General features: G+C 40.2%; 1 long non-coding RNA gene across 1 annotated transcript; it reads left to right on the top strand.

Moving 5' to 3' along the window:
- On the top strand, window positions 1-22,947 carry LOC120511168. Its single transcript, XR_005629681.1, has 3 exons — window positions 1-111; window positions 22,595-22,702; window positions 22,827-22,947. It is a non-coding gene; the product is annotated as an uncharacterized LOC120511168 (long non-coding RNA).
- Window positions 22,948-27,307: the final 4,360 nt, after the last annotated feature.

Here is a 27,307-nt window from a genome sequence, read left to right on the forward strand (position 1 = left end):
TGAAAAAAGGGCTTTTTAGAAAAAATGGAAGTTTGCTTCTTCTCTAGTAAGTACCTTGAAGCTTTATCAGCAGTGCTGCATTCAGCTAATTCATATTATCATGAATTACAGGTAGGCTGAGACTTCTTTTATATACAATTTTAAAAGAATCCTAGTCAATTAATAGGTCTTAAATTTTTTGACATAATATTGATTTCTGGCAGCTCTCAAGTGCAGAACCTACCTATTTGTGTAAGTTTAAACAAAAAGCATCTTGGACAAGTCCTGTGGGCTGTCCTGTGTGAGCTCAGACAAGTTGATCCAAAGCAGAGGTCTAGAATTAGTTGTGCACAGAAGGCAAAAAGGCCAGGTCTATCAGTATTTCTTGTGTTCCCTATCAATAAAAGGATAAGAGGCTCTACAGAACAGGACAGCAATGTTTCTGCCTATGGAATGAGAACATCCTTTTCCCTACCCTGCAGCAAAAATACTTTAACTAAGTCTGATGTTCTCACCTCCTGAATTAATGTGCAGTTGAATATTTCTCGTGAGTCTTAACTGCCCCAGCTCTTTTTGCCCTGAACCATTGTGGACATCTCTTGGAGGGAAAGCTGATCACACTTTTTTGCTCTGATGAACTGAGAGTTCAAGTTAGCAGGCACACTATGCTGCTTTACTTGGGGTTTATTTACTTTGAATTTGATTCTGCTGTTCTTCATATATTCCCATTGTAGTATACATGTTCAGAATGTTTACTTGAATCTGTAGTTGCATAAATGGTGTAGGAAGGGAGGCCTTCAAAATACACAGCTGCTAAATTATGCAGGTTTATTTCTAGTAGATGATAGCTGTGTTGTGTAACTGTAGTGGACCTGATTATTTCTTGAGCTGCCATAAGTTCACTCTCTGCATTCTAGCCCTGTTTAATCATATTCAGATGTTAATCTGATGCAAATTCTGTAATTTAAGATTGTGACATTGAATTTTTGTTCTGTTTATCCAAATACAAGTAATGGTTTTTAATTTTGGTTCTCAGGTATATAGTTGTTCAGGCTCTGGCCACTAGAGTATGCACTCTTCTGCACAGGCTGGAATATCAACCTTCACTTTTCCCTCTGTAAAACAGGTGGAAGACGCCAACTATGCATGTGCACCTAGGTCTCCTGTTGGTTCCAACAGTACCAGTACTTATTTGAATTGAGTTGTACCAATATTTGAATTATTTGAATTGAACAGTTCTAATACTTATCGGTGTTGAATACCAATACTTATTTGAAATCACCTTTTGTGTGATCATCAGGGTAATTCTTCCTGAAGTAGTTAAAAAAAATAGAGTTGAATGAGATTGGGAGTTTTGGTTTGTTTTGGTTTCCATCCCAGGGGTGGGAGCAGGCTGCCAATGGTCACCCTACACACAGGCTGCTTGTGCCTTGGTGCTTTCTGGGTGTCAAAGGTGGAAGATCTGAGGTTACCTCCTGATCTGGTATTTTTTTAACAGGGAGATGGCAAAGAAAGGCTGCCAGAGTGGGTTATCAGTGCAAACAGTGCACATGGTTTCAGCCTGCTTCACTTTCTGAGGCAGGCTATTTCTTGTCTTGTTGGGAACATTGCCTAGGAGCTGTAGATAAGAAATTTCTAAAGGTAAGTAAAAAGCTAGACCCTCTCATTAGTTTTACATTAAATAGAAAAATTTCTATGGGATTTTGCTGATATTAGGTGATAGCTCTTTATCACCAAAAAATCTTGTTTGGTTCAGAAACCTTTGCTTCACACAATTACCTGACCACCCACTCCCTGTCTGCTAAACATCATACTGCTTCATTAAAGAAAGAATTGGATGTTTGATGGAGGAAGTATTTTGGGATTTGGATGTATGTAGGTGTTGATAACAGGATTAATGGTCTCCCAGGACCTTTTCTGCACTGCTATTACCCCACCAGCCCAACCCTACCCTGTGGCAGTCCCTGGGGTATATCTGAATTTCAGCATTTTATGTTTGGTTCTGCTGAAGTGTGTGATGCTGCTCAGTTCATTTCTGCTGTTTGTCAAGGCCCCTTTGACCTGCAGAGGTGTGCTGGTGTCACCTTGTTCTGGGCCCAGTATCCCAGTCCCTTTTCACAAGCAGACCCGATGGTTCTAAGCCTTCTGGGGCTCTCCTTGCCCTTTTTACAGGTGGATACCTTGTATTTTTAGGGCCCAACAGCTACAGGTCTATTCCTGAAGGTGCTCTAGAAGAGTTTTACCTAAGTCTTCTAAGTGTTGCTGTTGTATTTGCATGGATGCCCTGATGAAGGCAGGAATGATGAATCTGACTCCATGTTCTCAGAAGGATAATTTATTACTTTATGATACTATATTATATTAATGAATACTATACTAAAGAATACAGAAAGAATACTTACTCAATGCTAAAAAGATAATAATGAAACTCGTGACTCTTTCCAGAGTCCTGACACAGCCTGGCCCTGATTGGCCAAAGAGTGAAAACAACTCACAGCAGAATCCAATGGAACAATCACCTGTGGGTAAACAATCTCCAAACACATTCCACATGAGCACAACACAGGAGAAGCAAATGAGATAAGAATTGTTTTCCTTTTCTCTGAGGCCTCTCAGCTGCCTTTCAGCTTCCCAGGAGAAAAATTCTGGGCATAGCGATTTTTCAGAAAATATGAATGCCACACATTGCAAAGTGTTGAATAAAAATTTAAAAAACAAATTTGATATTGCCATCATGGGCATTAGTAACATGCAGGTATCTTAACTCTGCTCTGAAAATGAGCAGTCTGTAATTGAGCTATGAAAAAGTAAATTGGGAGCCAGGAGCAAATACCTGTAAATGTTGGGGGTTTTTTTGTATTAGCCCTGTAACTTGAGTCACAGACTGCAACATCTGTCCTCAGAGTCTGGAACCTTGTTAGCAAATCTCTCTGGGGCAGTTGCCTCAGCTTGATGCTGAATCATTTAATGCACTTCAGCTTTGATTTCTGCCTTAATTCTTTCTACAAGATCTCTACAAATGCTGTAGAGATTAGGTGGAAAACTTTTATCTTAGTTGAAGGAATTGGATCATAGTCTGTTTTACCAAGCATCTTGAATCTGTAATTTTCCATGACTTTCCCACTAGATAATTAGGGGCAATAGTTAACAAGAGGTAAAACAGGACATCATGGATAATATCTGCTAATAAATGTTCTGGTTTGGGCTTAGGAAAGTGATCAAAATAGTCAACTTGCTATTTCACGAGACAATGAACTGAATGTTGTTAGCAAGAGAATGTACAGAAAGACCCCAAACCAGTGCAGTGCCATGAAGGTTGGGTCAAGAACAGAAAGGGGAGGAAAAAACCCTCAAAACCAAGCAGTCCTACTGTGCCATAATGCAAAGCAACAAGAAATAATTCCATTGTAGCAGAAGGAAAAAGGAACTGTACAGAGGGTACAGTCACTGCCATGACTGACCTCTGCCATAAATATTTTTGGGTAGGATTTGGTAAAGTTGAAAACAACTGCATTTCCAAGTGTGACTATTGATTTTTTTTCTGTGTGGGCCTGAAGTTATAGAGCTTGGAAAACTGGGGCCTGATCTTTGGCAAAACCACTTTGTCCCAGTCATCTTGTAATACTGCTAAAAATGAAATTCATGTTGTTCAGTTCTCTTGTGCACAATCAGGTACAGATTTAGCAGCTGCATTTGAAAACCACTTTTAAAATTCTTTTGCTTTCTTATTGCTTAGATGGGGTATGCCCAAGTTCCCCAAGTTCACAAAATTATGTAGAGTTTAATTTATTAAATGTCTTAATACAATTTCAGATCTTCTGCAGCGTTCTAAATAAGTATGAAATCTTAGAAGATAATTTTGTGCTTGATCTTACATTTGTTTGAAGTTAGTGCTGAATTTCCCATTGATTTCATTAGCGTGGCATGAGGCTCCTGGGGCAAAAGTCTCAGTGTATTTTGGTCTATTTTTGGACTTATGTTTGCAAGAAGAGTGGAATGAGTGCAGGCACTCTCATGAGTCAGAGAATTCTCTAGTGGGCATAGCTATAATAAATTTAGCCCAAATTCTTCAGCTGATAATTAGAACTAAGGCAGGGGGGAAACAGGGAGTACCTTGTCAGAGGTAATATAATTCCTGACCTCCTCTAATAAGCTGGGAGTGCTGTAGTAAAAATAAAAATATTTTTAAAATAACTGGGCTCACTGTGATTTCTGTCTGATTTGCTCCTTTTCTAATGAACATGATATCTGCTGCAACCAGATCTGACAGCAGAAACTTGGAGGTATATTTCATTAGAAGCTGATACATTCCATTTTTTACAGTATATTTTTAGGGCTTTTTAATGGAGTTTATTAATTGTTTGCTTCTCTTAATGTTAGATTACAAGGTGACTATATACTCTAAATATAAACATACCCACCTTGATTTTATAGACAGTACTGCTAAAACAGAATAATCTGTGCTGTGAAGAGCTGCCTGCCTTGCCAAGCTGTAGTTTTTGATTAATAAGCTCAGATTTTGTGGTGTTCTCACCCTGCAGCACAGGCAGGTGACTCTGTTGGTGCCTCTGGGGCAGGCAGTGAAAGAAATCAGCAATTCAGGCAGGAATATAAAGCCCAAACCATGAAGCCAGGTGCTCATCTCTTGGGATCTCTGGGCTAATGACTGTTTGGTGTCTTGGAGTTGTTGTTGCTGGTAGGTTTGTTTGTTTTATGGTTTATTTTTTTACCTTCCTATATTAAAATTTTGAAACTGGCCCTTGGTTACATTTTTAGAGGTCAGATTTGGTGCCTGCTCCAGCTAAATGGGGGATATACCCATCCTGTTTCCATTCCATCCGGGGAGAAATTGTGTGCTGCCAACTCCATTTCAATAAAGATCATAAAACTGCCTGTCTCCTTTGTTTCCATGAATTGTGGGAAGCCTTTTAGCAGGAAATGTTAAATGTGGGTTTCCACATACCACCAAGACTATTATTATCCATTGCAAAAGGGCACACAGCAATTGAGCCCAATTTGGTTTGGCCTTTACTAACTTCATCCTTGATTCCTAGTAGACTGCCTTATTTCTCTGTCAATTCATTTTCCATGTAGCTGAAGAACTTTTATATGCAATTAAACTTAAAATGGTTGTAATTTATTCCCCTCAATATAATTTTGACATCTTTCTGTCCCTTTTTGCTAGATGCATTCTCCCTAATGGTCAAGAAAATGAATATTTCTGGAATTGCCTTAGGAGGATTTCCACTGGAGAATAAAGAGAGACTGAAGTCTCCTAGGACTACCAAAATGCCTGTCTCATGAACAAAATATGATATGGACAAAGTGAGATAGATTTTGGGAGTATAAGCTGTTCACTTTAGCAGGAATTGTGTTGTGTGATGGTATGGGCATAGTTTTGATTGAAAACTCTGAACTTATTTTGCATATGTAATGGTTACTGTACAAAACTGGTGTGATCATAATTCATTTAAATGCAGCTAATAAATCTGTCCATCCTGAAGGATTTTTTTTTTTAAATAACTGTGGTAGAATGTGAAATCCTGCACTTTGGTTTTAGAGTGTCCACAGCCCATTTCCAGCAGTGTGATCTCTTAGAGAATTGAACAAGTCCTAATTATATTGTACCATGTTGCTCTTAGTCAGAGTTTAACCAACAGTCAGTTCTGTAATATTAACTTTTTAATTCATATTAATTGATTTCACTGGAACACTCAGTTTGTGAGGTGCTGATTTCCATGGACGTGGTGATTTCCCACATTTCTTTCAAGCCATGCTCTGAGGCATGAAGAGGTCAAATGATTTATCAGTCTTGCAGAGTGCCAGCTGGAATTAAGATCTGATGTGCTTCTGGCTTGATGCAGGTTGCTACTCCAGCCACTGGAACACAAAGCAGCTTAGCCAGGCTGGGAGGTGACCCTGGAGCAGTTGGCTGAGCACTTGAGAATTGCAGTTCAAAATGCTGAGGGATTTCCCTTTTTTGTGCATAAATTTTTCTGGATAAATTTGGCAGAGACATGGAAACATCGCTCATTTAGAGAGGGACAGGAAGGTGTTGTTTGTTCTTAATGAACAGTTCTTGTAAAATTCTAATTTCTTAGTTTTTGATGATAGAGCAGAGCTGTTACATGGAGCCTGTAATGACATGAGGAAGTGGGTGTGAATTCTCAGCTGGATTCCCATTATTGCTTCCCAATAAAGCAGCCTGTTCCAAGCAGGACATGTTTCTCCTTTCCCAGGGAAGAAGAACCTTTAGGGGAGTGATTTGCTCCTTCCAAGCACAAGGGCACTGCTCTGGGATTAGAGGAATTCTCTGGGTTTGAGCTGCTGTGTGGCATTCACAATCCCTGAACATGATCCTTTCATCCAGGCCTCAGAGAAAAAGGAAAACAATTCTTATCTCATTTGCTTCTCCTGTGTTGTGCTCATGTGGAATGTGTTGGAGATTGTTTACCCACAGGTGATTGTTCCATTGGATTCTGCTGTGAGTTGTTTTCACTCTTTGGCCAGTCAGGGCCAGGCTGTGTCAGGACTCTGAAAAGAGTCACGAGTTTCATTGTTATCCTTTTAGCATTCAGTAAGTATCCTTTCTGTATTCCTTAGTATAGTATAATATAGTATTTATTAATATAATATAGTATCATAAAGTAATAAATTAGCCTTCTGAGAGCATGGAGTCAGATTCATCATTCCCTCCCCTCGTTGGGGTGGCCGCTTTTACAATGCTGCTGTGCTCTGGGTTTATTCAGGAGGCAAATGAGAAGTTTCTATACAAGAGGGAAAATACTGTCACATAAATCTTGGTGATGGGCTCGCTGTCAGAACCAAGTTTTCAGCAAGAAGAAGGTGCATTGGTCTTGCTAATATTTAAGATTACAGATGGAGTTGTAGCATTTTAAAAGAACTCCTATTCCTTGGACTTCTCCATTTTACTGCACTGTTCTAGTAAGGATATTACCTTAGCTTCCCTCTGGAAAATGGCCAGGGAACCTCGTGAAAGTTTTATGGCAGTTTATTACTGCCTAATTCACCTTTCAAAGTGACAGGGAGATTTTCAATTGCTTTCCAGAACTTTGTCCTTGCTTGCTGTGTCTGAGGGCCAAAATTGACACCAAATATTACAATGTCTGAAGCAGTTAAGCCTTGTCATTAATTTTGTGCTTATATTTAATCCCAAATAGACAGTGATTTTGTCATTTAAAAAAATGGCTAATTTTGGAATATTATGCTAAAACACCACACAGAAGTGCTTAAAAACATTTCTTTTTTGTGATTTCTAGGTAAGGAATTTTGTCTTTGATTAACAAATAACTGAACATGGAGTTGGATGTATCTAGAGAGTTTATATTCAGCATGGCAATAAAAACATCCATTAAATATCAAAAGGAAAAACATGTTTTGAAACACTTTTGATATTTTGGGTGGTTTTTTTTGTTCTTTCTTGATGGAAAAATAGTATCGTTTTTGGGGCTTTTTTTTAGTTCTCTAGTAAAACATTTTATTATGCTTTTAAGACTTAGTGAGTTGCTCTTCTACTCCTGAAGATGTTTTGCTATGCTTCACTACTGAACCTCCATTAAAAATGGGTAAATCCTGGAGTGCCTTCCCTTAGGAGGGTAACTGATTGGGTTCAGTTAGCATGCAGGAGATCTGAAACTGTTCTCATTGTTCCCTGCTTTCAAAAACTACCAAAAAGAAAAAAAAATTAATTCTTATTTTCTTGTTTAGTATTTTTTTCAAAATGCTGCTGTACTTTAATGCATATATAGAATTTCCTTAGGTGCTTTTTCATTGGAATTAATTTTGAATCAAACTCCATTACTTTAATATGGTATTAAACCAGTTTTTTACTGTCTCAGGAATTGTGTTCACATAGCAAAGGTGTGCCAAGAGTATGGAAACCCCTATTTGATTAACAGTGTGATAGATTTCACATGTAATTTTTTTATATCATGAAAGTCTTTTATCTGTGGACATCTGAGGAGATGTTGCACACTAGCACGGCTCTTAAAATTGTCACACCAAACAGTCCAATTTGTGTCACTTGAGGAGATGTAGTACAGAATTAACCCTTTGTTAGGTGAGTTTATGTAGTGCTGCTTTCCTAGGATCTGTTAAATTTGGCAGGGACTAATTTATGTGCTGGTTTTCCTCAGAATTAGGTAAAAGCCAAAATATTTGAGATTCCTCTAATTTTTGGATGCTCAATTTCAAATTCTAGGCAGTGGTTTTGCAAAATGTATAATAGCTCTTGGTCACTAAGGTGTGGCAATGGGAAAGTGAAGGAAATTGTCCTGATTTAAAAGGCATGAGTTTGTTTCACCCCTCAGCCCAACTGATCTGTGAGGGTCATGCAAAGTAGGAGGGGGAAAAAATCACATGTAACAAATACTGAATTTGTGATAAGACCTTCACAAAGCAAGACCAAATAATTCTTTAATAACAATTCTGTGACCTTTAAAAACTTGGGGTTTGAAGGCTGTGAGCAGGGATTTGGGTTTGTGAGCAGTTGCCCTCAGTTACACAATTGCCCTGTGCTTTAGCACTGGGCAGGGATGGAGCCTGGTAACATTTCCAGCATTTTTATTTGGGGTGGTTTGCTTTGTTTGCTTTGATTTCTTCTGTTTGTGAGGATTTGGGTTTGTTGGTTTTTGGTTTTTTTTCTTTCTTACTTTTTTGCTTTTTTGCTTTTCTTTTGTGAATAAAGTAGAACCTATTTGTCCTGGAGGATTAATTCCAGTTTTTCCTCTTCAAAATCTCTTTTGGTATTTTGATAGCAAGAGAAAATGAGACTTGCAAAGTAATCCCATCTACTTGAGACAGGATTATTTTCAGAGGCCATCAAATGAAAGAATCATCACAAACAGGTCTTTTTATGCTGTAGAGCTCTTGTGCAAAGTTTTGATGTAAATGGGGTGCCAGATTAGTTCAGCTGAAATTGCACAAATGCTCAAATGTGTTACAGAAACAGCAAAGTGCAGACTTTCCAGTCTTGCTAATATAAAATCAAAGTTGTACTTCTGTAATCTACTAGCAGCCAACTATCTTCAAACCACTCTATTTCTAAAATAAGCAATTTGGCTGTGGTGGCCCATTTTCTAGTTGTATGGCTTTGAATAAATGCTCTTATTGGCACAGCATTGGAGTGTCACAAAAGCACCCCTTTGGTTTTGCACTATAAATTTGAAGATAATTTCCTGCTCTTACTTGTGGGGTAAAAAGAAAATCGTAAGTTTCAAGTGCTTCCAATTTTAGAATTACCTGTCTTGCATTTGCTGAAAAGCATAATTTAAAAACTTGTTTTGAAATATTGAAATTATCAACTTGGTTGCTCTGCTTCAGCCCTTTATTGTATGCACTCTGTTTTCAGGTGTGCAGGCAGGATGGGCTCTGACAGAAAACAGAGGTTTCTCTTCAGTTCTGGCAGTAGCAATGCCAAAATCTTTTCTGTGGTCACTCCTCTCTGGGAGATTTCCTCCTTGTCTGACACCTAACATGATTCAATTCCAGTTAACTTTCTGATCACTCCTGTGTCACTTTATCAAACATTTGGAATCTCCTGATTTCTGTTACCCACAACAATCACTGCACTTACTCATCCCTAGCTTACCTACAAGATTTAGTGCATATTGAATGTGTAACTCATTTATCACAGTGTGGTGATGAATTTACTCCATACACCCCTATTTGTCTATGAAACATCTCCTACGTCCTGAAATCATGCTGGAATTTGAAAATACTGTGATAATTCAGAAAAAATACAAGAATTTTATTCTGTTAGCTGGTATTTCTCAGTGTGCTCACAAATAATGGATAATGGAAGTGGATTTATCATGTTTAACAGCAGAATTTCTTGTGCATCACTTTGACTAAATGCAATAAATATTATACTTGAGCCAGGTGAAATGTTATATAGCTAGTCAAGAATCTGCCATGTGTATTTCATAAGCCCATTTTCAGGTTTTGAAGATTTTTGGCAAAAGTAGGTGCTGATCTCATTGCAGGTTTGCTGGCATTTTTTTTTTCCCCTGTCAGGAAGGTTTGGGTGATTTATGGCAGCTTTGCCTTCTTATGATCATTTAGCTTATTTCCTGTGCAAGGCAGAGTAATGCTGGCCACAGGTGCAGGCTGGGGGCTGTGAAGGGAAGCAGGAAACCTCATTGCCCTCTGAGGGTTGCTGAGGAAGTGGAGAGGGAGGTGTTGAGCTCTTCCTCCTGAGATCCAGTGACAGGACGTGTGGGAATGGCTCCAGCTGGGCACAAGGAAGCATTCCTTTACTGGAGAGGGGGTCAGAGCCTGGAACAGGCTTCCTGGAGAGGGGGTCAGTGTCCCACGCTTGTCTGTGTTCAGGAGGCATTTGCACAGTGCTTTTAATATAAAGTTTCAACTTTTGGTCAGCCCTGAAGTGATCAGGGAGTTGGACAAGGTGTGATCGTTGCCAGTGATGCCTTGTGAAGGCTGACCTAGAACTGAGACTAGACAGAGATAAAGAATAAACCAGGGATTTATTCAAAGGATCTCCTCAATGGATCCACCTTGGGCAGCACAAGAGCCCAGCCAGGGCTACACCCAAGATGAACCAAAATTGTCACGAAAATGGTCATGGGGGTCTTTCCCTTGTATAAGTTCTGCTCCATTTGCAGATTGCAGTTCATTGTCCAATTCCAGCTTTACCCCATGAACTACCATAATTCTTGTTCTTCTCTCTTCAGCCCGCGTTGTTTGTGCTCTTGGGCCTGAGATTTGGATCATTTGTCCTTGGTCCCCAGCTAGAGCAGGAATTGTTTTGTCTCCCTGCTCTGTGCAGAGAGCTCACCATCCCCTGATGTGAAGCTCAGACCCACACACTAAAGAAGAACAGAATCTGAAAAATATAAAAGCTAAAACCTGAGGCATCACCAGTCCCTTCCAAAAGGAATAGTCTATTCTATTTTAACACTTGAGGGCGTTACAGTGTCTGGCACTCTCAGTGGCCAGCAGGAGCAAGCTGAATCTCTCAAGAACTGTGCCTTGCTTAATTCCCAGAGAATCTCAAATATGCTGCTACCTCCAAGATCTCAGCTTAGCCATGCTACTGAACCAAATAAGGATGATTGGGGTGCACAGCCATCTGCATGGCATCCTGAGCTGTAGCTTGTACTGCATTTGGGACTTGGGTCCTGATGTGGGGACACGAGCTGAAATTAGCTAGAACAGATGATGACCACTGCTGACTTTGGAGTTGATGGGGGACCTTTCATTATTGTGGCTGGTGACATGCATCTGCCTCACACGAGTTTTTCCATCTCCTGGAAACTCAGTGTAGATCTTTGCAACATCTCCAACTTTTTCCAACACAGGCTTTCAGTTTGCCCCATGAGCAGTGCTTGGTGATATTTTCTGCATTTAGAAAATGGCCCAGTAGTTGTCAGTGTTTTAAAATAAGTGCTCAGAAACTGTTTGTGACAATAAGGGTAAGAGTGTGGAGACATTTGGGAATGTAGATCTCCCAGCAGTGATCACTGGGAAGGTGAGCTGTTGGCCTGAAGTTCTACCCCATTCATCTTCCTAAAAAAATGAGTATATGACAGTGTGTGACAACTGATCTGTCACTGGGAGGAAATGCTAATCCACATCTAGCAAGCCCCTGCAAGTAAAAAAAAGCCTTATGTACAGGAACAGTTTTAAAAACCGAATTCTAAATTAATGTTAGAGTACCCTTTAAATCAATTTCTTATGTTGTGTATTTAACTGCACAGTGGCATGTCAAGTTTGTCAAGAGACAACTCACTTCCTTGTTTATAAACATGACATCCCCTACAAAGCCATGAGACTGGACTTGAACCCTGGGAATCAAACTGTGAAAGATTCCTGGAGAGAACATACAAAGAGATAGCTCTCACAGCTTTGCATAAAATAGTTTTTCTGTGGTTAGCAATAACTTACTTTTAAGGCCCATTATTTCAGGACTCTTGAGAAATACTTGGCTCTAGCAGGAAATGAGTTTTTCTGTTTCTTTTTTATTTTATTTTCCTCACAAGTGATTTATGGCTCTGTGTGTTACTGCTGAAGCAATACTGCCCAATATCACAGGATGGGTACAGATGTCTGCAGAAGTTTCCTTTCACCTATTTCATATCTTTTCACAATGTAATTTTGGACAGACCCTAGAAGGTCCAGTGCTTCAGCTGGACTGTTTTCCTTGCTGGAAAAGATAATACTGAGCATTCTTCTTTCTGACATCAGTGCCTTTTACCTTGCTAATGCTGCAGTAGCTAAAAACTGAGAATTGGAACTGCTGGATGGATGGCCCTCCTAACTATTCCATTAATCTATGGGAGGCCTATTTTACTTACAAGCTGCCCTGCCACATTCCTATGCCTGGCCTCCTTTAAGCCTGGCATTTAGGTCCAATTGTTTAAAACAATCTCTTGTTCTAGCTGGTTGGGGTGAAATGGAGCTATCTGTCAATTTGAAAAGGTCACTGGCTGTGTCAGAATGACAGTGATTCCAAATTATCCATTAATCTCCCAATTTAAAATTGTCATCCTTCTTATTACAGCCAGCCAGCCACAGAGGCTAAAATAGACCTCTTCTCTTACACCCATGACCAAGCAGCATCTTTATTAGCTGGCAGATAAAATTGGCAGTGCGTCCCAACATTAAATATTCATTGACCGCTCTCTTAAAAAAATGTCTGCTAACAAGTTGAGAATATATGAGAAAACAGCCAAAGAAATTACAATTGATTTTCTTGTCTTATCTGCCAAGATTTCGGCCATATGATTAGTGTAACACACTCAGCATATTCCTGTATAGGTTTGAGTCACAGGGTGATCTGTGCCAGAGATTCTGTGCCCCCTTTTGACATTTTGGCTTTTTTTTTTTTTATTTTGGGGACCCACACAAGGGTAAATTAGTGTATAGAAAGTGTAATTCTCCATGGAAAATAAGATTTAAAATAATAGCTTTTGCATTGTCAAAGGAATAGCTCTGGAAGATGGATAAAGTCCCAGATAAGGGGTTCGGACCTGAAAGAGGTTTTGTTTTCTCACACAGGATGATGATGTGGTGCTGATGAAGTTTAAGAACAGGGGAGAGCTCTGGGCCAGCTGCTGCTCCTGAGGGGAGTGAGGGCTGAGACTCTGCTTTTCCATGTCTGTCATCCATCCCCTGAGCCCCAGCTTCACTGCTGCTGGTGTTTGGAATTTAAAAGTTGTAACTTGGGGGCTTTACAAAGTCGTTAAATGGTGGGAACATGGCAGTGCCCCTGTTGTGAACAGAAGTGTAATCACCTATCCCTGCAGTGAAAATCCAGACAGCTTTGGGAGGTGTCTTGGTTTGAACAAACAGGTGTCTGCTAAGGAAGGCAGGAGCCTCCCTTGAAATGGAAAATGAAAATCCCCTCCCTCTGAATTATTATAATTTTGAAATTAAGGGGCTCTCAGGAAAAGATATGGGAATAGGAATAACAGTTCTTTCCTAGGAGAAGTTAATAAACAAATGTAATAGTACAAAAAACCCCCAAACCACTGCCAGAGCCAGAACATGCCCTGGCCCCCTGTGGGTCAGGGTGGTGGCACAGTCCCATCCCATGGGGGCTCAGCCCTCCTGCAGTGCCAGCTGTGCTTCTGCTGGAGCAGGGATCCTGCACAAGATGTGGTGTCCTTATGTGATGCCCATTTATAAAGAAAAAGTTATAAGCTAGGGAAGTGTAAAGAGATTAAATTCAAGGCACATCAAAAGGCAGAAGGCAAGTGGTCATTTCATATCCTGAGGAACAAAAAGAGTCTGCATGGACACTGATATCCAGGCAAGACTGAGTGCAAATGGTGATGGATTTACAAGCCTCAACTCAATTCTTGCTTATGCAAAATTTTGAATGTGTCCAGAGACAAAGTACACAAAGAAGGCTTTTTTTGCTGCTTCTTTGCAATATAATGTATTCATAATGTATTCATTCATGTTTGACAGCAAGGCAGGTATTGTCTGTGTACCCCAAATAACTGTTGTGTGCCAAGAAAGGGGCTGGTAAGACTTTCCATTCAGGTCTATCAGATAAAGGGTAAGTTTATTTTATAACCAGCCAGGGATGCACAAGCTGGAGGTTGACTGCAGCTGTACCAGTTAAACTTTCTTTTCCAGGTGTGCAGGTGCCAGCCCTGTTCAGCTCTGCTCTGACTGCTCTTACATGCATTTTGTTGGGATTATGGAAAGCAGGATGTCTGCTGTGTCACATATTTTGTCTGTTTCCAGTTCAGAGATATTTGACTTCCAGGAGGGAATGTGTGTGTATTTTTTTACTCTAGATTTTTCCCCCCTCTGTCTTTTGCAAGTTTAATTGCTCATTAAAAGTCACAGAGAAGCACACACTGGCACCATGTTTTGATGAAACACCTAATGACTTTGTGCATGTGATTTATGGACACAGCTTAAGTTACATGGGGACTTGTGTCAAAACAGGCCAGAGATAAGCTTGCATTTATCTATGGACGTTAAGGGATAATTATGTAAAAGCATTGCATTTTAAAAGAAACAAAGACAGACCTGTGGGAAATGCATTTTCACAGCATGTATTAGCAAAGCTCAATCAACCTCCTTGTGGGAGGACAATTAACAGAATTAAAAGTTGGAATTTTAATTATCATACAAATTAGAGGGAAATTAATCAGCTTGTATTTTATGACTTGACTTGGCTTTGAGCATTGCTGCTCGAATTTTATAGCAAAACTTTGATTAATTGAGACACTGCATGAAAGCATAAAATCCTGACTTAGGTAGCATTTTAATGCCTGGCTCAATTTCCATCTGCCACCTCCAGTATGGGAAGCAGCAACAATGAGTGGATGCAGAAGCCAAGCCTTTGTTTACTCCAGCAGAAGTGTCCAAAACCATTTCTCTGCATGTGGCAAAAATTGCTTTTTCTAAAAACCTCCTCTTTTTAATCTTCTAACTACTCAACATGTTGGTTTACACCTTGCTAGATTCAAAAGTTTGAGATATTCACTGACTCACTTCTAGTTCATATATTAATCAAATATATGATTCACTTCCATTCAATATTAATCAAAGCTGAGATTTTACTTTGGGTTTAGTTTTGGGGGGGGGTTTTGTGTGTTTTTTTTTTTTGGGGGGGGTTGATTTTCTTGTGTTTTTTATGTTTTCTTTTTTGTTTGTTTGTTTGGTTTTGGGTTTTTTGGTTGGTTGGTTTTCATTTTTTTTTAGGGTGAATGTTGCTACTTTGTGGGTTGTCAAGAGTGAGGAATTTCATGTGAAATCTAAAAGCACCTACGAGCTTAGGTGAAACCTTTGGAACTGCTGCCCCAGACTCAGCAATGCCCTGCCTTGGCAGGTATTTGAACCTTGTTTTGGGTTTTGCTGATCAGGATTTGAAAGCAGCTAGAGGAGTTTGTGGCACTATGGGAGGATGGCAATTTCCAGTTCAGCTGCTGAAAATGTGGGTTTGATAAAATATTTACTCCTTTTTGATTGTTTTTTTTCTCCCCAATGACAGAATTTGAGGTTTGGTTCCAAACTGATTAAAGAGTCAAAACCTTGAGTGCTCCTTTAGTAGAAAATGGGAGATCTAGATCTAGGTTCCCTACATAGAGAAAGGTGCTGAATTTGGTATTTGCACTTTTATCTTTCTCTTCCCTCCTCTTACTCTAGTAAATATCTGTCAGGTTGGGTCTGCAAATCCTGAAGGGTAGTCTTGCCATATTTGACATTGAAAATTAAAGAAGGCCTAAAGCTAAGTTCAGCCCAGGAAAAAATTAAATCAAACACTTTTCACTGCTTTGTTTGGGTTGTAAAAATAAAATTCAAATAACAAAGTCTCAGAAAAAGCAAACCTGTTCTTCAGTCAGACACAAAGCACAAACAGATTGTAGAATAAACTAGGCTGCAATTTTATAGGGTCTCAAGTTAAAAGAGGTAGTTTAATTATGATGCTGGATTTAGTTCAGAGCTCAAGTAATGATCTAGGAAGCTGGAGAGAAGCACTGGAAATGACTGTGTGCTAATGAGGACCCCAGTCACAGCTTTCTGTGCTTGTTAATTTGCAATCTATGTGGAGATCTGTTGGCAAGCCTATAAAATGAGGTTTTGCAAAAGTAATCACCACTTCAAAGTCTGGAGATACAGCCTGAGGAAGCAGAAGCATGTTGACTGTAAAATTTCCACTTTGAACATTGTTTGGAAAGTTGACATTGTTGCATCCTACCTGCTGAACTGAGGGAGGCAAGTTGTCCTTCATACCAAAATAGATCTGGAGCTCACCATTCCAAAAGACAGCTAACAGGAGTGGGTTTTGGCAACTGTGACAGAGATGCCAGCTAACTCAACATTTTTCATTTAGAAACACTAATATGTTTGTGGATTTTTGGCTGAAGGGCAAGGGTTCAGTCCATTTGCTGAAGGGCTGTGGTAAAAGCATCGTCTTCTCTGCTCTGAATGTGCTGCTACTCAATAACCAGCACTTTTCTGGATTGGATCTGGGTATGATATAATGTATGTTTTAGAGTGAATCCTTTGGTCACCTAAAGGTGAGCAAGGCCTCCAAAAGAAGTCCTTAAAGCATGTCCATGGAATAAGGTGATGAAAAAACCTGAGGCAAGAGTGCTGTGTTGTGTTCCCTATGGAATGCCACTTTGGTTTTGAGTGGGAAAATATGGTAGGTAAGCTAAACATGCTACTTCAGACTCCCCTGAGTAGAGGCAAGCCATCCTCTCCTCTCCTCTCCTCTCCTCTCCTCTCCTCTCCTCTCCTCTTGAATTCCACAAGGCTGCAGCATCAGAGGGACAGAAGAAAGTCAATGAGCTGGTAAAGGTCCAAGGATTTATTGCAGAGTAGGTATTATGCAAATCAAACTAATTACTTCACAGAACTGTCAGGTGCTCTGAATGGATGTGGCCATCAGTATCTGTACAATGTCACAGTTTCTCTTACCTGTCAGTTTACTTTGAGTTAGGTTGAAAACAAAATGTTCTTTTGTCAAAGGTACAAGTGCAACAGAATTACTCTTTCTTTTCCAAACACGTGGGTTTTCAAGCTCAGCCAGAGAAGTTGAGTAAATTGCAGCGTTTGAGTACAGCCTCAGCAAAGGCTGGTGGGTGTAGTTAGTTTCAGCTGGAAGGGACCTGCAGTGACCATGCAGCCCAGCTTCCTGAGCAGATGTGGCACAGAGGAGTGCCAGACCCACAGCTGGTTCTGCACAAGTCACTGCCCAGACTGAGCTCAGCAGCTCTGCCTACAGAGCTTGAGATGTATATGCTCAGGGGGGACACTTCTCTGGCCGTGTCCCTCGGGGCTCATTTGGGAAACTCCAGACTCTGTGCTGTGGCTTGCAGGAGCAGTCTGGAGAGGAGCTTGCTTGGCAGTGACAGAGGCATCCTGCTCCAAAACAGCACATGTGGCTCAAAGTAATCTCTGATCTGAATAGTAAAGGCAACAGGTTGCAGCCTGGACCCAGTGGTTAAGGGAGGGAGAGGCTTAGTTTACAAGATAGAGTTATATAAATGTCTTAGGCTTCCACAATTGTATTTTTTAGGAATTATTTTGCCAATGGTGCTTGCCACTATGTTAAATCAATTGTCCCTGTCCTAAAAATAAATTGAGGAATCCTGAGCTGTCATCCATTTTATCTGGGGAAATGGACACATTCATGACCTCCAGCCTTGCCACTGTTTGCTTAAGCACTAAAAGGACTCTGAGTTTTCCACCAGAGTTTGAAATAAAGACACATTGACCCCTGTGTGAGATGAGGGGTGCCACTGCATCCATGTGGTGAAAGGAGCTCCATGCAGGGGACTGAACAGCAGAGTGGGGAGCAAAGCAGGAACCTCTGTGCTGTCAGTGCTCCTTGAGGGAACTTTGAGCAATATCCCTGCTCCTGGTGTCAGACAGAGAACACCTGAAGGCCCTGCAAGGCAGGATGCTGCTGGAGCATATGGTCCCTGGCATTCCCTTGGCAATTTGAGCTCCCTGTGGGGCTCTTGGTGCTTTGCAGCTTCCTTGCTGTAGTGGCCTGGGAACACTATCTGGTTGTAAGTCTGGAAATGAAATGCTTACACCATGTGGCATTTGTTACTTGAATAATTTTTCCTTTTAACTTACACACACTCTTAATTTTTGACATGCAGGGTCACTTGAGATGTCCTCTGAAAACGAGGGGGTAGCTGACTCCTGTGACTTGATTTAGCCCAGCTGGCAAACTCAGTTAGAAATCAGGAACTCTGTTTAAAAAACAGATGCTGCAAGTGAACCTAAGTATTCTGTGGTAAATGGAAGTGCTTTTTAATTTTCTTTTAAGTACTGGGTTTTTTTGGAAGCATCGGGAGTTTGTTTCAAGTAAGACATGTACGTAAATGTTAGAAAGTTTTAAGTGTGCTTACAAAATGGGAAACAAAGCCAACATAAATGAGAAGTTAAATAGTTTACCCTCACTAGAGGGTAAATGTAGGGTAACTGTGACAAGAATTTCCCAAACACAGTATCCATGTGATGACTTGGCATCCCAGCATATGGCTTACATTAAAGTAAGCCCTCCAATTCTGTACTCCAGATAATGAAGTCTACTTTTCCAATGACTGTGGAAGTAGTAATTCCCTTATCTAAAACCATATGTTAGAGGGGAAAGAATTCCATTCTTGCTAAGTAATTACTATTGGTAATTAATGAAGTACAGACTTGCCTGACTAGAGTATAATTTTCTAACGTCACATTATTTGACAGATGCAACCCATGTTTAGAGTTATGTTTGTGAAGCAGATCCTACGAGGTGCCTGGTCCTGACCATTCATGGAATATTAGATTAGGCAGGCCCTAAATGCACTCAGGATTCCAGGTCTCCTGTTCCTTGGCTGTCCCTGCTGTTGCACACAGCTGGGCTTTTAGGCCCTGCTTTCAACCATCATGAGCAGCACTGTGCAGTGCAGCCTTATCTTGAGATCTGAGAACTCAGATTTTTAGTAAAATGTCCTTTTCAGCTCCAGGATTGTTTAATGGGACACTCACTGGAGCGGATACAGATGGGTGAAAGTCTAAACTTGAGAACAGAAGCAATGAAAACCTTGGCTGGGGAAGAGGGGAAAGTTTGCATGGTGCCTGAGTTCTGACAAGAGTTTGCTCCAAATGTCAAACAAATTCAATTATCATCTCTTTAACAGAAATCCTGTAGAGCTTGCTTGACTTGGGGCCAGCTGCAACTATTGTGAAAAGTTTTTATTGTTCCATACCTACTTCAGACTGGAACTCCAGATTCTGAACTGGGGATAAGGCTTGAAGTGCTCTGCTTTCATCATATTTAGTTGAAGTGCATCATTACATATCTTATCTTTAGCATAATTTTTAGACAGCACCCACTGTCCTCTGCCACTGAATGGTGGCATCAGTGCTCAAAAGCTGGCCTGAAGGCTGGCAGGTTTTCTGACAGTGTGCCTTTGATGGGGTCTCTTTCTGCTCTTAGTCATGGGGATGTTCACAGCTGTGCACAATGGCTGGGGTTGTGCATTCACTTGGCAGCATCACTCAGTAAAGACAAGTGCTCTCTTGGCAGGTGTGGTGATCTTTGTATTTTGGGAGAGTGTTTAGAGCTATCTCCTCCAGCTGGGCTTGTCTTCACAAGAAGCTCTGAGCACTGGGCTGTGTTACAGGTATGTCATGTGCTCTTTATTTTATTAATCCTGTTTGACTGGGGAAGCACAATGTTTTAACCCAGGGAAAAGGCATTTGAGGACGTCTCTGAACAATGTTTGCTGTGTGAGATCTTCTGTCATGATTGGCTGTTGTGCCAGTTGCAAAGTTACTTCATCTCAAGCAGGATCAAACCATTGCTCTTGTACTTTTAATAGACTGTATTTCTAGTATGGCATATAATAGGTGGGATTCCCTGATTTTTATATCAAATATTGAAGGTGCCCTGCTTTGTAAAACTCCTTCAAAACACTAATTAAGTGGGTCCTAAATGTGTAGTTTTGTCTTCATGTTTCTTAAAAATAACCACTTCCTAGTGTGCCCTAATATCTTCCTATTAATGAAGGACATAAATATTTCTATATAAGAATCACACAATTACAAAGACTTTTTTTTTAAATTTGAACTTATCTAAGAGGGGAAAAGCACGGATGGGTGAGATTTGTATTAAGTTAGAAAGATAATTATAGACTGCTGGTGTGAAAAATTTTTACTTCTTTGAAAACCTGTGATCCACCTCTTCATCCTGAGATCCACATTCCTACTAGCTGGAGGCTCCTAACTATGCATCTGTACACTTTTTCTACCCAGTAATGGATGGGAAGAATATATGCCACATTATCTTCTAATACTTTGAATGCCACGGATTATGGGGAGAGCTCCATGCTAATGCCTCAGCCACCCTCAAGGAAGTATTCCACCAACAGATTTCTGAATATTAGGCTGCTAGATCAGGCTGAAATAGGAGAATTCGGTTATGGGGGGTACTGCTGTGGACGTAATTTTACCTGCCAGAGCCAAGCAATTGAATGAGAAAGGCATTGTGTCCTTGTGTTCATTCTTAGTGCTACAGATGGGTAGGCAGCATCCCTTTTCCCATCCCTTTCCCCATCTCTTTTCCCCTCCCAGCATAGTAAAACCAGGATACCCATCTCCTTTGGCTGGGGAAGATCCACATTCCATGGGCAGTGACATGAGCTCTGCCCAGGCTTGGTGCTACAGGTGATTCAGCTGTGCCACTGAGGTTATGCTAGGACAGCACTCTGCTGCTGTTACACTTGAAATTGCTTCTGCTTTCTCCACATCTTGCTTTCAAATCCCCTTTCCCCATTCTGGTCATGTTTCTCCAGCAGTATTTCATCAGTGGGAGTTCCTGTTCCCTTGGCTACAGTGTGGTGACCAAAGCTTGCTTTGTGAGAGGTGCATTTGGAAGTAAGAAAAAAGGCAAACCAAAATTGTGAAGTATGTTTTTTTACTCAGTGGTGTTTGAAGTTGCAGGTCTTCATGCTGTGTCAATTAGCACATTTCCATAGAAATCTGAATCTGCTGTGATTTTAATGGAAGAAAACTGTATTGACTCAAGTTTCACAGTCTCATTTAGCCTCTGCTATTTGAAATTATGACTCTGAGCCATATCCAGGTATGAGTCTATTCCATGTTGATTTTAAGGAATTGCTATGTAGAACACAACTGTTCTCTATTCCAGATAATCCAGTACCTCCAGACTGATGGATAGAATTTATTGGCATCTTTTTCCTCCAAGCTTGTTCTTTGTTCACCTTTAATGTTTTGCATTTGCAATGCTTGTTAGCAAATTGTGCTCAAGTAGGTGTATGGCTTCCCTTGTTCTTGAAAGGATCCTTGCTTACCTGGCTATATTGAGAGGGTTCATCATAACTTTGATGTAAATTGGATTGATATCGATTTATGTTCAGATATATGTTACCATCTTGAAGGCTTAGGTCAGTGCATGCTGCTTTTGGAATGCAACATGACTTTCTAAAGCTAATGTTTGTTCCTTATCCTTGTGCATTAGAATTTGAGGCTTTCTCAAGTCCTCCAAAGTCAAACAACTTGCTAAGAGGAGCACAATTGCTTTCAGTTCTATCTTGGTGCCTAGGGCCATAAACATGAGAAGCAATTAAATTTGATTTGTGAATTCTGTTCTGTTCTCTGTATCATCACATTCCCAGGAGGCTGCTGTGATGGGAGCCTGCTCTCCTTACTGGTGTCTGCATTGCCTAAAGATGTATATTTACCAGTCAACATTTTTCACAGGCATAGAGTTTTCAAGGCATTTTCAAAGTGCTGGAAGATGAACCTAATGCAGTAACACATGTGTGGTTTCTTCCACTATGAAAAATTGTGCTTCTTCTAGGCTTAAATTATGAAAGTGAGAAGAGGACTCTTAACCTTTGTAAGTTTTTTAGTTCGAGCAGTTTTTTGCTTGGATTTTTTTTGTTTGGTTCTGTATGAAGCTGAGGACAATGTAGAAAGGATTGAATCTTGCTGTGCAGATTATAAACTCACTTTAGCATTCACTCAAACCTTGAGAGAATGGATATGTGGGCCCAGAAGCTGTTTATACAACCATCACCTGATGCTATTAACACTTACATGAAAAGTCTAGACAGCAGATGTAATGGTTTTCTCATAAAGAGTGTGTAGAAATTCAAAAATATTTTCTGGTAGTTGTGCAGATGAATCTACTTCTGCCTAAATTTACAAAAAAAAAATAAGGAATCAGAGTAAAAGAGGGCAAGTAACTTGAACCAGATGAGCCAAAAGAAAGAGGAATTTTAAGTCAAAGTTCAAATTTCTCATCGCTGCCGTGCAAGACCTCTCAGTTCTCTCCGTGGAATGAGAAAGAATAACTTATTCATTTGCTCTTATAAGATTTTTTATTGCAAGTTAAATTATCTTTTTTTTACCCTAGGGAAGGTTATGTGTAGTAATTGATATCCTCAAAAGAGAAATCTGTGAAAGGTACAGCTATGTTATGTGTTAGTTAAAGGTTAGTATTTTAAAAGAGGGAAAAGAACCAACCAATTTTTCCCTGTGGGGAGAGGAGATATTTGCTATTTCCATGTGTGACTGTCTTATATAATTTTGAATAACTTATTATTCCTCCTCTAACACTGTCTTTCCTCTTTCCCCACATTAGACACCAATACAATACAGATGGTAAAGGATAAAACACTTTCTTGGATAGAACATCTGGCAGTTTCATGATCTCCACAAGCTGCTGGCTTCTCAGCAGCCTAACCCAATGGTAAGATTGAACTGACTGACTGAAACCTGCCTTCATCTGCATCAGCTACTTGCTTTTTGAGTGAGGATTTCATCTTGAGAAGCCATTTCCTATGGTGAAAAACAAGAGAGGGTTTTGCTTTCAGGTTTTACAGAAGGCAAATATTTTGGATTCTGGCTTCTGTGTTTCTACAGAGATTTGTGTGATCTCACTGGATGCTGAGTGTTTATGAAGACACCAAAGATATCCTTTGCCAATGCTCTTAAGTAAGTATCAGATTGTGTTTTATTGTGTGCTTGGTTTCTTCTTTGAAATTCCATGTATGACATAGGAGAGCTCATAAACTTTATTAAAAAAAAGTGTGTGCAGGTTTTAGTTACTCTGCTCACATATCTAGAAAAAAGTCACATCTCCCCAGTTTACCCTTTTAATGAGGTCATCCCCTTCTAATTAAAGAACTATTGAGGAAGAAGCCTCAAAATATGTCAGAAAGAAGCTGACAATATGTGTTGCATTTAGGCATTCCCATTTTACACACTCTGTCCTGATTTTATTGAAATTATTGTTTCTTTTTTATTTCTTTTTTCTTTCCTCTGTTAATGTTCCAATAACAAAATATTTTGCTGAATAAAATGACAAGGGAAATCTGTGCTTAAATTCACAAATTAGTGTTCACTCTCCAACTGTGATCTGAATTATTGTCTAAATCATGTGGGTGAAACACCTATTTCAAGAGCTGGCAGGATTTCTGCTTTATTTTTGCAGTGTGTATTTCAGTGTTTTTAGCAGAAGATTAATACATATAATATCTGTCAATAGCAGTAAATTGTCTAATGATATGCTTACCATCTTCACATGGGAAACAAAATGTTCTTTTCAACTGCAGATCTTAGGGGCTATGTTTGTATGATAAACAGGACATTAGTGTAATTGCCAATTTTGCTTGTGCTGCTATGCCGTAGAAAATGGCTGGATTTCCAATATGGTTGGGAGTTGAAATATTTATCTGAGGAAGCCAAGTGCAGCCTGCTTGCAAGAACCAGACACAACAGATTAACAGCAGTGTGGTTGGTGTTTGAATCAAATGTCTGGGACAGCACATCCTGGAATGCTCCCCACTCCTGACAGCTGGTTAAAATGCAGAAAGGATCCATTTCCTGTACTGGCTACATGCTTAAACCTGGCCATCCAAGACCTGGATTAATTGCTTGGCAGAGTTGTTTTTTGGGGTTTTTTTATGTCAGGCTTATTGACAGGAAATTACTTGGTAAAATCTCTTGAAAACTTAGGACAAACACTGACAGTATTGCTACAGGTACTGCTTCTGGCTAGAGAGTGGCTCCCCCAGTATCAGGCTTTGCACTGTGGCAACCTAAAACTGTACCTTGATATGGAAGCAGCATTCCTGGTTGTTGCAGTAAGGTAGAAAAATCATAGAGAAAGGCTTCACAAAATCAAATCTGCTCTCCTGGAATCAGTGGCTGGCCTTGTCAAAGCCAGAATTTTGCAAGTTCCCATGTGAAAGTAATCCTGGTGTGAGCAGTTCATTAATATTAACAATCTATTCCTAAGTAAAAAAACCAACTTGCACCTGTATAAATTGTTTTTGCACCATTAGATAGAAAAATGAAAACTATCTTTCACAAACAATTTCCCTGTACCAAGATACCAAGAGTTTGTGTGACCAATCAATGTAGAATAACAACTTGTTAATGACCAATAAATTAATTGGCAAGAAAACTACTGACCAAGTGGAGTCCCACAAGAGGCCTGTAACACTGTCTAAAAAGGAGTTATGTGAATAAAGAATGGCCTTTTTCCACCATAAAGAAAATGGAGTTCCATGTGATTTGTTCCCATAATACCTGGTGGTACTTGAGTGGATGTAATCTACAGATTTTTCAGGTTTAGACAGAAATATGCAACACAAATTGAATTTCCCACTCTCTTTCAAGGGTTGTGGATAAGAATAAGAGTTGCAAATTAATGCCTCTGTTGTCTTAGTGGATGTAAAGGTTGCTCCAAGCAGTTTCTTACAAACCAAGGAAAATGGCAAGGGCTGTATGGATACACACATGAACAACTCAGAATGCTTCCTGCTGTGCAGTAGGTGCCCTGGGGAAACCCAGAGTGCAGAGTTCCAGCAGCAACAGCCTGGATCCTCTCTCCTGGGAAAGCAGGGAAAGCACTGGTGGTACCTTTTACCTTTTGGTGCTCTTCTCTTTACCTGAAGTAAGGTAGAAAAAATTTTATCTATGGATCCTCCTGAAGCTCTGTGCAGCTCATGAGCATCCATGTGAACCAAAGTCAAGTCCAAGAAAGGATGCCTTCCACAGTCATTAGTTACCTTGGGGTTCATTATACTCTAATGTATGGAATTTCATATTGTAAAACACAAAAAAAATAGCCTTCTAATATGGAATTGAAATTACTGCTTTTTAAAAGCTTTTCTCACGCCAAGTATTTTTTCTGAGTGCAATTTGTAGCTGGCACATAGAAGGGAAGGGGAGAAAATATGGTGATGAAGTGGTCTGATCTCTTTCACAGGAGCACCCAGGAATCAGTCTGACTTCTGTTAAACAGCAGTTTCGATTTTTCCCTTCTCAGCCTGCTGCACATCAGGCAATCTTTTCAACTCTCATTTGTCTGTCAGGCATTTCACTTATCTTAGAGCCAGTAGAAGGCTTTAGACCTATGATTTTTCTTTTGGTGGTATAATGCTATTTTAAACACATTGTCTTAGTCTCAATTTAGAGGCATTTTCCTCCCTCTTCTGTAGGTGTTCTCCTGGAGTTTGATGGTCAAATGTTGTAAGAGATATCACATCAGTCATTGTCCCATCTCTTCCCTAAGTGATTGCATAGGATGAGCAGAATAGGATGGATAATTGCCTATTGGATTCTGGTTAGTGAAGGTCAAGGTAGTCTCTGCCTGGCCTACCCTGAGCTTGTCATACAACTCTGTTATTACAGAGTTTATTCAAGCCTATAATCAGCTGAGTTTCACTGAGATGGAACCATCTGATTCACTGAGTAGTTTTTTTGTGGCAGTGTGGTCAAGCTTTGTCTACCCTTGACAGGATAGGTGAAATGTCCACAGATTTTCTGTTCTGCACGCATTTTATTCTTAGTTCTTTGACTTTCATTTAAGAAGCTGGTTTAAGGAAAGAAAGGAAAAGCTGTGTGGTGCAGTTGACATGGTGGAGGGGAGGGATGACATGCAGAGGAACCTGGACAGGCTGCAGAGGTGGGCCTCTGCAAACCTCCTGAAGTTCAACAAGGCCAAGTGCAAAGTGCTGCACCTGGGTCAGGGCAATCCTGTTACAGAAGTACTCCAGCAGAGAGTCCAGCTGTAACATTAACTTCCAGCAGGTGTTTGAAGGGGTTAAGACAACAGTTTTTAAACACAATCCCACTCATGTCTGCAAGCTGGGTGGAGAATGGGCTGAGAGCAGCCCTGAGGAGAAGGACATGAGGGTGTTGGTGGGTGACAAGCTGGACACGGGCCAGCAGAGTGTGCCTGCAGCTCAGAAAGCCATCCTGGGGTGCATCAAGAGAAATGTGACCAGCAGGTCAGAGGAGGGGATTCTGCCTCAGCCACAGCAGGCAGCTGGAACAAGATGATCTTTAATGTCCCTTCCATCCCAAGCCATTCTATGAGGCAACTGTCACTTAATGAATGCATGGCTAAGGACGAGTTTTTTCCTGTCTTGGTTTGAAAAACCAGGTGTCTGCTAAGAAAGGCAGGAGCCTCCCCTGAAATGGAAAATGTAAACCCCCTGCCTTCGAATTATTATGATTTTGAAATTAAAAGACTCTCAGGCAAAGATATGGGAATAGTTTGTTTCTAGGGAAACTAAAAAATACAAATGTACTGGTACAAAAAGGAAAACAAGCCACTGCCAGAGTCAGAACATGCCCTGGTCCTTACAATCCAGGACATGTCCTCACTTAAATTTCAATCTACACTACAGGAGTGTAGTGCAGCCTGGATATGGTAGCATTTTAAACGTATGTCTAGGATTTTTAAGTGTACTTTGGCAATATTGTTCTGTCAAGATTATATTAGTCCCGTTACAAACTTGTTATCAGGTCTGCATAATAAAATTAGTTGTGCCTGCATGGAAGCTGGTATGAAATCCAACCACACTTTAGAATATCTTGAGGCCTTGGAGAATTCCATATATTCCAGTAGTGAATTTCATAAGCATTAATTCTTGAAAGTTGTGTTTAATGTCTGTCTGGCCTTGGCCAAATCAAAGTCAGACCCTAGTCAGCCTGTTTAAGCTAAAAGATCTCTGGGGAAGATGATATAAACCACTCTCTGCATGTGCTTTTGAGGCTGCTTGAAAATTCTCTTTGATGCAAGTTTTAGCCTCATCTCAAGGGTCTGCCTTCTGAGTAGTTCAAAACCAGCTTTGCTGCTTTTTTGAGGTTTTACAGTGAGGTGAGGGAAAATCTTTTAGATTTTAGGTTATAGAGTCTGTGCTAAGGAACTTAAAATTGTGGCACAAAGGCTGGGGCACTTCAAAAGCGTAAGAGGCTGGGTCACCACCAGTCCTTTGAACCTTGGCAGCCACAGAAGATTTTCTAGAAAAATATCTTCTGCTGTTTCCTCAACCACGAT

The sequence above is a fragment of the Passer montanus genome, unplaced genomic scaffold, assembly GCF_014805655.1.
Source record: "Passer montanus isolate IOZ18808 unplaced genomic scaffold, ASM1480565v1 scaffold63, whole genome shotgun sequence".
NCBI lineage: Eukaryota > Metazoa > Chordata > Aves > Passeriformes > Passeridae > Passer > Passer montanus.